The sequence below is a fragment of the Poecilia reticulata genome, linkage group LG23 (assembly GCF_000633615.1).
Source record: "Poecilia reticulata strain Guanapo linkage group LG23, Guppy_female_1.0+MT, whole genome shotgun sequence".
NCBI classification, from domain to species: domain Eukaryota; kingdom Metazoa; phylum Chordata; class Actinopteri; order Cyprinodontiformes; family Poeciliidae; genus Poecilia; species Poecilia reticulata.
In genome coordinates, this window is record NC_024353.1 from 13,372,388 (window position 1) to 13,382,121 (window position 9,734).

At 45.7% G+C, this 9,734-nt stretch overlaps 1 long non-coding RNA gene across 1 annotated transcript; it reads right to left on the reverse strand.

Moving 5' to 3' along the window:
• Window positions 1–4,879: 4,879 nt before the first annotated feature.
• On the reverse strand, window positions 4,880–5,555 carry LOC103459556 (uncharacterized). The gene is made up of 2 exons (XR_532772.2): window positions 5,292–5,555; window positions 4,880–5,206 (listed from the first exon to the last, which is right to left on the reverse strand). It is a non-coding gene; the product is annotated as an uncharacterized LOC103459556 (long non-coding RNA).
• Window positions 5,556–9,734: the final 4,179 nt, after the last annotated feature.

Consider the following 9,734-nt stretch of genomic DNA (forward strand, 5'->3'; position numbering starts at 1 on the left):
TAGGCCAACCCTCCAGGCAAAACCCTCAGGACGCTCTCTGGTGGACAAAAGGTGAGACTGCAGCCCCACCATCCCACAACCCTGAATCCCAACAGTACCCCCCCCCCCCCCTGCCAAGATCCAACCCACTGGCGCCCTCTTCTGGGTGGTTGGTGGTGCTGAAAAGGAAAACCATCTGACCCCACAACCTGGTACCCAACCCCCCCCCCCCCTCAACGACCGCCACCCGGCGGTCCAATAGAACCAGAGGGGAGGGAAGCGTGATAATCAGCGATGAGGGAGGGGTCCACAATAAAAGAACCCGGGACCCATTGACGATCTTCTGGACCGTAACCCTCCCAATCCACCAGATATTGCCAACCTCTACCCCGTTTACGGGAGTCAACGATCCGGCGGACAGAATAAGTAGGGCCCCCCTCAAATTCACGGACGGGAGGAGGGGGTTCAGGTGGTGGGTACAAGGGACAAGTGAACACAGGCTTAATCTGAGACACATGAAAGGTGGGGTGGACTCTGAGAGAGGGAGGGAGGCGAAGACGGACAGCAGAAGGACTGATGACCGACTCGATTTTGTAGGGACCAATGAAACGGGGGGACAACTTCCTAGACATAGACTTCAGTGGAATGTCCTTCGTTGACAACCATATCTGTTGTCCAAGTGTGTAGCGGGGACCTGGCCGTCTCTTACGATCAGCAAACCGGCGGTTTTGTTCCGCAGTTCGGTTAAGGGCGGCAACCGTGTTACTCCAAATGGCTCTAACGCGGCGGATGTGATGCTGTACAGAAGTAACGGGTATCTCCTTCTCATCCAAAGGGAAGAGTGGGGGTTGATAACCTAAGGAGATTTTGAAAGGAGACAAGCCAGTCGCAGATGAAGTGAGAGAGTTGTGAGCGTACTCAACCCAGGGGAGAAATTGGGTCCAGTCGGACGGGTTGGTCGAGGTGAGACATCTGAGGGTTGACTCCAGCTCCTGGTTCATGCGCTCCTTCTGTCCATTTGACTGAGGATGATAACCAGAAGTTAAACAAACCTTGGCCTCGAGGGCCGCACAAAAGTGTTTCCACACCAGGGCTGTAAACTGAGGTCCACGATCAGACAATATTTCCTGAGGAATCCCATGTAATCTGAAAACATGTTTAACCAGGAGCTGGGCCGTTTGAAAAGCTGACGGAAGTTTTCTTAGTGGGACCAAATGACAGGCTTTGGAGAATCGATCGACTATAGTAAGGATAGTGGTCATGCCCTTAGATGCTGGGAGCCCGGTAAAAAAGTCTATTGCGATGTGTGACCACGGGCGTTTGGGTGTGGGAAGTGGTTGTAGCAGACCAGAAGGCCATTGGTGAGATGGTTTGTTACGGGCACAAACTGGGCAGGCCAAGACATAGTTCTTAATATCCTTCTAACTGGAAGGCCACCAGAACCGGCGTGAAATGAGAGAAATGGTCCTACTAACACCAGGATGGGCTGAAAATTTAGTGGAGTGCATCCAATTTAGCAGCCACGGTCGGATGGACGTGGGAACGTACATCTTGTTAGGGGGACCAGTGCCTGGGTCAGGTTCGGATGACTGAGCCTGCCTAATGAGATCCTCTATCTCCCAAGTAACCGTGGCAACAGAGCAACTAGGGGGTAAGATCGTGGTTGGAACCTTATCTGAATCATCAACTGAATATAGTCGGGACAAAGAATCAGGTTTAATGTTTCTTGAACCTGGTCGGTATGAGATGAACAAATTAAACCTGGAGAAAAACAATGACCAACGAGACTGACGTGGATCGAGTCTTTTAGCCGTTTTCAAGTATGAGAGGTTCTTATGATCCGACCAGACTAGTACTGGGTGTTGGGTGCCCTCTAGCCAGTGCCGCCATTCCTCCAGGGCCAGTTTTATCGCGAGGAGTTTGCGATCTCCAACCTCATAGTTCCTCTCAGCCGGGGACAACCTACGAGAGAAAAACGCACACGGGTGAGTCTTGTGATCTGAATCTGAGAACTGTGAAAGGACTGCTCCAACTCCAGAATCCGATGCGTCAACTTCCAAGATGAACTGTTTAGAGGGGTCTGGTTGGATGAGGATCGGAGCATTAGCGAAGAGCATCTTAAGTTGGGTGAACGCTGCGTCAGCCTCAGGTGTCCATGCAAAGGTGGTTTTGACAGAGGTTAGAGCAGTGAGAGGCTGGGCAGTCTGGCTATAGTTCTTAATGAAACGGCGGTAGAAGTTAGCGAACCCGAGAAATCTCTGGAGTTGTTTTCTGGTTTCGGGCACCGGCCACTCTAAGACTGCTTTGATTTTTTCGTCAGAGGGTCTAATCTGTCCGCCCTCTAGGATAAATCCCAGAAAGCTTACTGAGGTTTGGTGAAATTCACACTTTTCTGCCTTGACAAAAAGTTTATTTTCTAGAAGGCGTTGCAAAACCAGGCGGACGTGTTTCTGATGTTCAGGAAGGTTCTTTGAATAAATCAGAATATCATCAAGATAAACGAAAACGAATATGTTCAAAAAATCCCTGAGGACATCATTTACCAGGGCTTGAAAACAGGCGGGTGCGTTAGACAAACCAAATGGCATCACCAGATATTCAAAATGGCCCAGGGGAGTCTTGAACGCAGTCTTCCACTCATCCCCTTCTCTGATGCGGAGTAAGTGATAGGCGTTCCTAAGATCTAGTTTAGTGAACACCTTTCACCCACAGGGCATCACTAAATACTCAAAGTGGCCTAACGGAGTCTTAAAGGCCGTCTTCCACTCATCCCCTTCTCTGATGCGGAGTAAGTGATAGGCGTTCCTAAGATCTAGTTTAGTGAACACCTTTCACCCACAGGGCATCACTAAATACTCAAAGTGGCCTAACGGAGTCTTAAAGGCCGTCTTCCACTCATCCCCTTCACGAATTCGGAGGAGATGATAAGCATTTCTTAGATCTAGCTTAGTGAAAAGGGTGGCTCCCTGCACAGGTTCAAATGCGGAGGAAAGAAGAGGTAATGGGTATTTGTTCTTAATTGTAATTTGATTAAGACCCCGGTAATCTACACGGCCTGAGGGATCCATCCTTCTTTCCCACAAAAAAAAATCCTGCTCCTAAAGGAGAGGATGAGGACTGAATGATGCTAGCAGCTAGAGACTCGTTTATATATTTTTCCATTGTTTCTCTCTCTGGTTTGGAAATGTTATAAAGGCGGCTGTTAGGGAGAGGCACCCTGTTAGGGAGAGGCACCCCAGGGAGAAGGTCGATTGCGCAATCATATGGTCGGTGAGGTGGGAGTGACATTGCTTTAGACTTACTAAAGCAGATCGTGATACCCGGCTGGAATACGGGAGAGGTCTGACGGGTCTGCCTCTTGTTGATTTGCCGGTGGGGAACCTGGTGGGAGAGCTGAGCGGAGACGGGATGAGTGACAACTAACAGACCAGGATTCGATACGTCTTTTGGACCAGTTGATGTGAGGGTTATGTAGAGATAACCAGTCAAACCCTAGAATTATTGAGGAGTTAGCAGAGGGGAACACGTAGAACGAAGTCTGTTCGTGATGATTTCCGGAAATGAGCAGACTCAGAGGTTCGGTTTGGTGAGTTATCTGAGGTAAGGCTTTCCCGTCCAGCGCCGATACTCTAAGAGGCGTGGATAACGGGACAATCCTGATAGCCATCTGTTGAACAAAACCTGAGTCAATTAGGTTTCGCTCACAGCCGGAATCAACTAGGACCGACAGGGTAAAGGTCTGATCTTTTAGAAACAGTGTGGCCGGCAACAACAAACGAGGAGATTTTTCTTTAATGAGGTGGTCCGCCAGACTCCCCGCACCTACTGGCGGACCCTGGATTTTACCCTCGTTGGCCACGCAGCAATGAAATGCCCAGGTGATCCACAATACAGGCAGAGATTTGCGGAGATGCGTCTCTGTCTCTCCTCAGGTGAGAGGCGTGTGTTGCCTATCTGCATAGGCTCTGGTTCGGCAACCGATGAAGACGAACCGGTAAGAGGATTAGCAACTCCGCATCCAAAAGATGTTCTGACTAAAGGATTTCCCCTTTTTCTTTCCCTGGCTCGGACCCGGATTCTGTTATCCAGTCGAATGGCTAGGCTTATCAGTTCATCAAGAGATTCGGGTTCGTCCAAGGTGGCCAATTCGTCTTTAATGTTTTCGTGTAATGCGTTGAAAAAGGCACTTTTTTCAGAGCTGGAGGATTCCAGCTTGATGTGGCTGCTCTGATACGGAAGTCTATGGCAAAATCAGCTACAGAGCGCTGCCCTTGCCTGATGTTTAGCAGTTCTCTAGCAGTTCTCTGATGCTTTATTAGGGTCTTGATTAAAAGTTTGTTTAAACTCCTTCAAAAACTCCTCAAATGTGCAGCCGTAATCAGTAGGTGTGGGAAATTTAGCCTCAGCCCAGCTCAAAGCCTTGCCTGATAACTGCGAGATGATGAATGAAATTTTTGCCCCGTCATGTGAAAAACAATGTGGGGAGAATTGAAAATGATCGAACACTGGAGGAGGAATCCTCCACATTTACTCACATCTCCCGTGAATCTTTCAGGGTTAGGTGGGCGGAACTCGCATGAAGTGGAATGGGCTGGGCCGGCGGAGCTGGGAGCAGGTGATGGAGCCGGTGCTGGAGCTGTGGCTGGAGCGGGAGCCGAAGTCGAAGCCTGCCGACTGGTGTCTCGCAAGTAGCTAGCTATTTCCTCCAAGCGACGATTTGTCTCTGCCTGGCGGTCACTTAACTCCCGCAGAGCCAAATCATGATTTTGAATGAAATCATGCTGTTCCCGTAGTGTTCTTCTGAGTGCGTCTGCTGGGTTTGACTGTTGGCCAGAGTGTTCTGTTATGTCGGATTCAAATTTTCCTGCCCACATGCAGAACACGACTGAGAACACTGGGAATATTTTGAGTGGTTTATTGTAAGGAAAACAAAACAGGGAGATGACAGGTATTAATTAGATCCAGGATCTCGTCACTCGGCCCACGTCAGCTTTCTGAACACAGGAGGACAGGTCAAGTTAATTCAGGCTCAGTTTGGGACTTTTTCAGTACACAGAGGAGGTGGATCTTAMGTGGGTTGGAGCGGGTCCGAGCCAGGAGAGGGGGAAAAGGGCGTCTGGGGAGTCCAGGGTAGATGGAAGGGAGTGGATGGCTGGAGAGGCTGCGTCGGAGGGCGGACTGGTAAGTGGGGAGTTCCACTGCTGGGYGCACCGGCAATCTCGGATCTCTGAGGGAGAAGCAGACAAAGGTTCACTGGAAGAATTATCTAGACGCGGTCAGAACAGAGGTGAAAACTCTGGGGCCTGAAGTACCGAACATAGGTGACACTCTGGCAGTGAAGTGACGGCGACTCCCTCCTGATATTGGAGTTGAGGAGATTGGCACCAGGTGCGTCGGAACCGGAGCTGTAGGCCAACCCTCCAGGCAAAACCCTCAGGACGCTCTCTGGTGGACAAAAGGTGAGACTGCAGCCCCACCATCCCACAACCCTGAATCCCAACAGATAGAACTGTAACTATATTAATCATAGCTCTTCTTCTCTTCAGTGTTTGTCAGTTTCTGGTGGTGCAGCTCTGTGCTGCCGTCAGCAAAATGGGACATCAGAGCATCCATAAAATTTCACCCACATGGCATTTATTGTGCAAACCAGAGCTTTCAGTGGAAAAACAAAAGTTCCATATTCTTTTAATGCCATACAAATATGAGACAGAAACATGGATTATATCTTTATATAGACCTGTCTATTGATTATAGATTAATAGTTTTACTGGGTAGAAATTACAAAGAACAAATCTGGTTCTTAATCAAATCCTAATGAGTCAAATTGAAAGTGTCATGGAGTCATCAGCCTCATGACATTAACACTGACATGGAAAATAATGTTGAAGAAATAAATATATCAAATCTAATTAAAAACATAAATAAGTGATCAGTTCTTTACTGTTATGGTCTTTAAGATATATTTATTCTCAGTACTGGATGTGGTTTCAACAAACCCATGATATTTCAACAATATTATTTTGCCTTTTATCTGGAAATAGCGTGTTTATTCTTGTCATACCGTCCTCTGTATTAATTATTGCTCGAAAGGTCTTGCCATACAAGTTTATTCCTCTGTATTTACTTTAGTTTCTTAGTTTATTCTTGCATTTTGTTCTTCATTCATTTCCATTTAGTTTATTTTGATTAGTTTTATCCTCTCTTGGTTTATTGATATGTCCACTTTAGTTTCTGTCTTGTTGCTACATTTATTTGATCATTTATTGACGCTCACCATCAGTAATTTTCACTCATCACCTGCTGCGCTGCCTAATCGTCATGATGTGTTTCACATCATGTGTTGATTTTTTTCACTGTTCAGCGTCATATTCTCTGTTTTTATGCCATAATTCACACCTAATTTGTCGCTCCGTTTTATGTCCCGCTTCTCCTGTTTCAGAGTTTTGCACAATGTGCGCGTCGTTTTTTTTTTAAGCCCCTAAGGTGCAAGGCGAACGGGAAACGTATCGATGGGGAAAAGGCAGACTGACATAAACTTTTTTAAAACAACGGAAACAATTTCTGCATTCTGATTATTGAAATTTTTTTTTTTAACTTTGTTTATTGATTGTTTTGTTTTTTATCAATCACAAACAATACACAGAACAAAATACAGACTGTCGATAAAAGGAATTACTTACATTCTGACTTAGATGAACAGTTACAGGTTGAAACAGCATACAGATTAACTTTCTGTTTTTTGAGCAGCATTTAAAATAACAAGGAAAGAGCCCTGATTCAGTTATTGTTCTCTAGAGATCCAGTCCATTTGCTCCATCTCTTTTTGTAAAGGTCGGGTTGCAGTCTAAGCATGAACGTTAACTTTTCCAATTTGTGGGTCTCTTCCACCAGTTCCACCCAGTCCTTTAACATTGGTGGGACAGGCTGAAGCCATTTCCGAGTAATCAGTTTTTTGGCTGCAGCACTGAAGATTTTTAATAGATATTTGTCATTCACGTTCAGACCCTCAGGAACAGCTCCGAGTAGCAGTGACATGATGGGTTGATGGAATTCAAGACCCAAAATTGACTCAATCTTCCCCAAAATATCCTTCCAATAAGTCTTTATCCTAATGCAGGACCAGAAAATATGGGAGTGATTTGCCTCTGTGTCCCCGCATCCCCTCCAGAATTTAGATGCATCGGGGTTTCTATAAGGCTGCTGCTTTGGTGTTCTGAAAAAACGTAACAAATTTTCCCAACTGAATTCACGCCAATAGTTTGAGGAGGAGGTTGTAGCAGCAGATTCACACATATTGTCCCACTGATCTTGTGATATTTCAGTATTCAACTCTTTCTCCCGTCTTTTCCTAACATAGTCCGTTGACTTTCCTTTGGATCTCAACAATCCCTGATAAAGTTTGGAAATAGTGATTTTACCAGGCTTGGAGTAAGCTTGTGAAACCAATTGAATTATCTCGTTAGACTCTGAAATACAGAGTGCAAAAATATATTGTCTAAATTGCAAATATCGAAAGAAGTCCCCTTTTTCTAAATCATATTTTTGTTGTAGTGTTTGAAAGCTTGGTAGTGAATTTTTGTCCAGTATCCTGCAATATGCAGTTATTCCTTTCTGTGACCAGTTTTTAAAACTGGAGTCTAATTGGTTGGGGATAAAATCTGAGTCAAAGGCGGCCCATCTGAGAACTTGTATCTGGCTACCCAAGTTTAGTTCCTTACGGATGTTGTTGCGTCGGGATCTTCCTTCTAAATCGGTGACTTTGTCCAGGAGAGTTTTCTGCTGTTTGAGGCAGTAAGAAGAGGAGCCTCTCAAGTCCGTGTTCACCGTCTCCAGCTTGTTCACCCGTTCTTCCGCTTCCGTTAGCCTAGCAGCTTGATTTCGAATGTCCGAGCTGACCTCTTCCAGTTTGTTGTTCATTTCACTCTTAAAGCTGTTCAGGTCTTGCTTGATGTCATTTTTCATAGCAATGATGCCATTTTGCATTTCTTTGATAGTGTTGCATAGATTCTGGATAGCCTTAGCAGTCGTTAGCTCGCTCTCCTTGCTAGGGTCAGAGGCCTGCATCCTGCTAGCGTTGTGTCCAACGTTTCTTAGATCAGTCCTTGCTTGACCGTGACTTTTTGCACCAGTCTCTTTTTCGATCTAACTCCATGCATAATATATCATTTTGAAGAAGAGCTGAATCTCTTAATCGAGTTTAGTGGAGTTTGCCTTGTTGCTGATCAGGACAGATTGCAGATTTACCCCGCCATCTTGGAGACGCTCCCGGAAGTCTGAATATTGAAATTTAAAAGTGCTGTGTTGTTCCATCACCCCCGTTTCATACCGGACCACTTACAGCACCGTGTTAACGCTATAAAATGAACGCTCTCTATCGTGGTATCACCCATGGAGGGATTTCTTTATTTATATGGGTTCATTTTTCAGAGGGATACAGTGAGGGTATCGTGATTTTAGCTACCAGTAGCAGGAGAACGGAGCTGCGCCAAGAAGCTAACAAACACTGAATAGAAGAAGAGCTGCCATCGACACAGTTGCAGCCAAGCATGATTTAATGTTACACAATACAGTTTTACCAAGTTGCTCAAAGTCTAAACTGGCATTGTTGTGAATTTAAGATGTAAAGTTTACCTTCGACTAAACGCCCCCCAAAGGCATCCCAGTGCCCCCCTTTTGTAAGAATTTCCAGCAGCACCCCTGCCGTCCTCTGAACGCCCCCTGGGGGGCGGTACCGCCCACGTTGAGAACCGCTAGACTAGGTGCTGAGCTCCTTTCCTGGGGTTTCTTCCTCAGCCTCTCCAACTTGCTCCTCTTCTATTGCCTCCACTACTGTTTCCATTATTTACCTCTTCTGGGGTATGGCCTTTTTAATTGATGCGCATGTCAGTCCGATGTTGTGGCGTTTACCTCGCAGTGACCCATATTCAGCGCTGGCACCCAGTCAGGATTGAGCTCATCCGTTTCACACGTCGGTTTGCCTTTAACAGGACATATCAGAACATACATCAGTATTAATGCTGTAAATTTGATAACACTAGTAAAATAGTTTACTTCACAATAATGTAATAACCTCAATGTCCACTGACAAAACTCGAACTACGCTACATAAACAATAAACAATATTAGCCTGACCTAAACAAGGTTGACCCACCTAAATGAATTCAACAGAAACTGAACATGAGAACACTCGGACAAAATCATAGCAAAAAATTACGACAACACCAACAAAGCGAATTTAGACACTCACCAGAATGGAAATGTCTGGAGCAAATTTGTAGGTATCTGGGGATGTTGGAGAAGGTAATATCAGGACGTCTCAACCGCTGATACCCAGGACATTCGTCTTCTTTCCGTTAGCTCCTCCTCACGTGCTTAGCCTCCTCACGTTCTTTCCAAGCAGGAAAATAGTACAAAAGTCCGTTTTCCATCTTTTTACCTTTTTAGTTATGTGATCGGACATTACACCCGATGACGCAGCAAGTTTGTACCATAGCTAAATTATTTGAAGTAACTTGGATTAAAAAAAGAATGTAGTTTATGTTTATGGACACCAAAGATGGCGCTGATATCTCTCCATCTACAGCAGTTATGTCACGTTCCAAACCTCTATTGCAAACAACCGATCATATTCGGAGAGATGTAAAACTGAAGATACCTGCTACATTTAGTGTTAAGGACAAGTAACTCGGGCATGGGAGGAATTTGGAGAGGCCATGGAGACAGACTTCCGTACGGCTTCGAGGCGATTCTGGTCC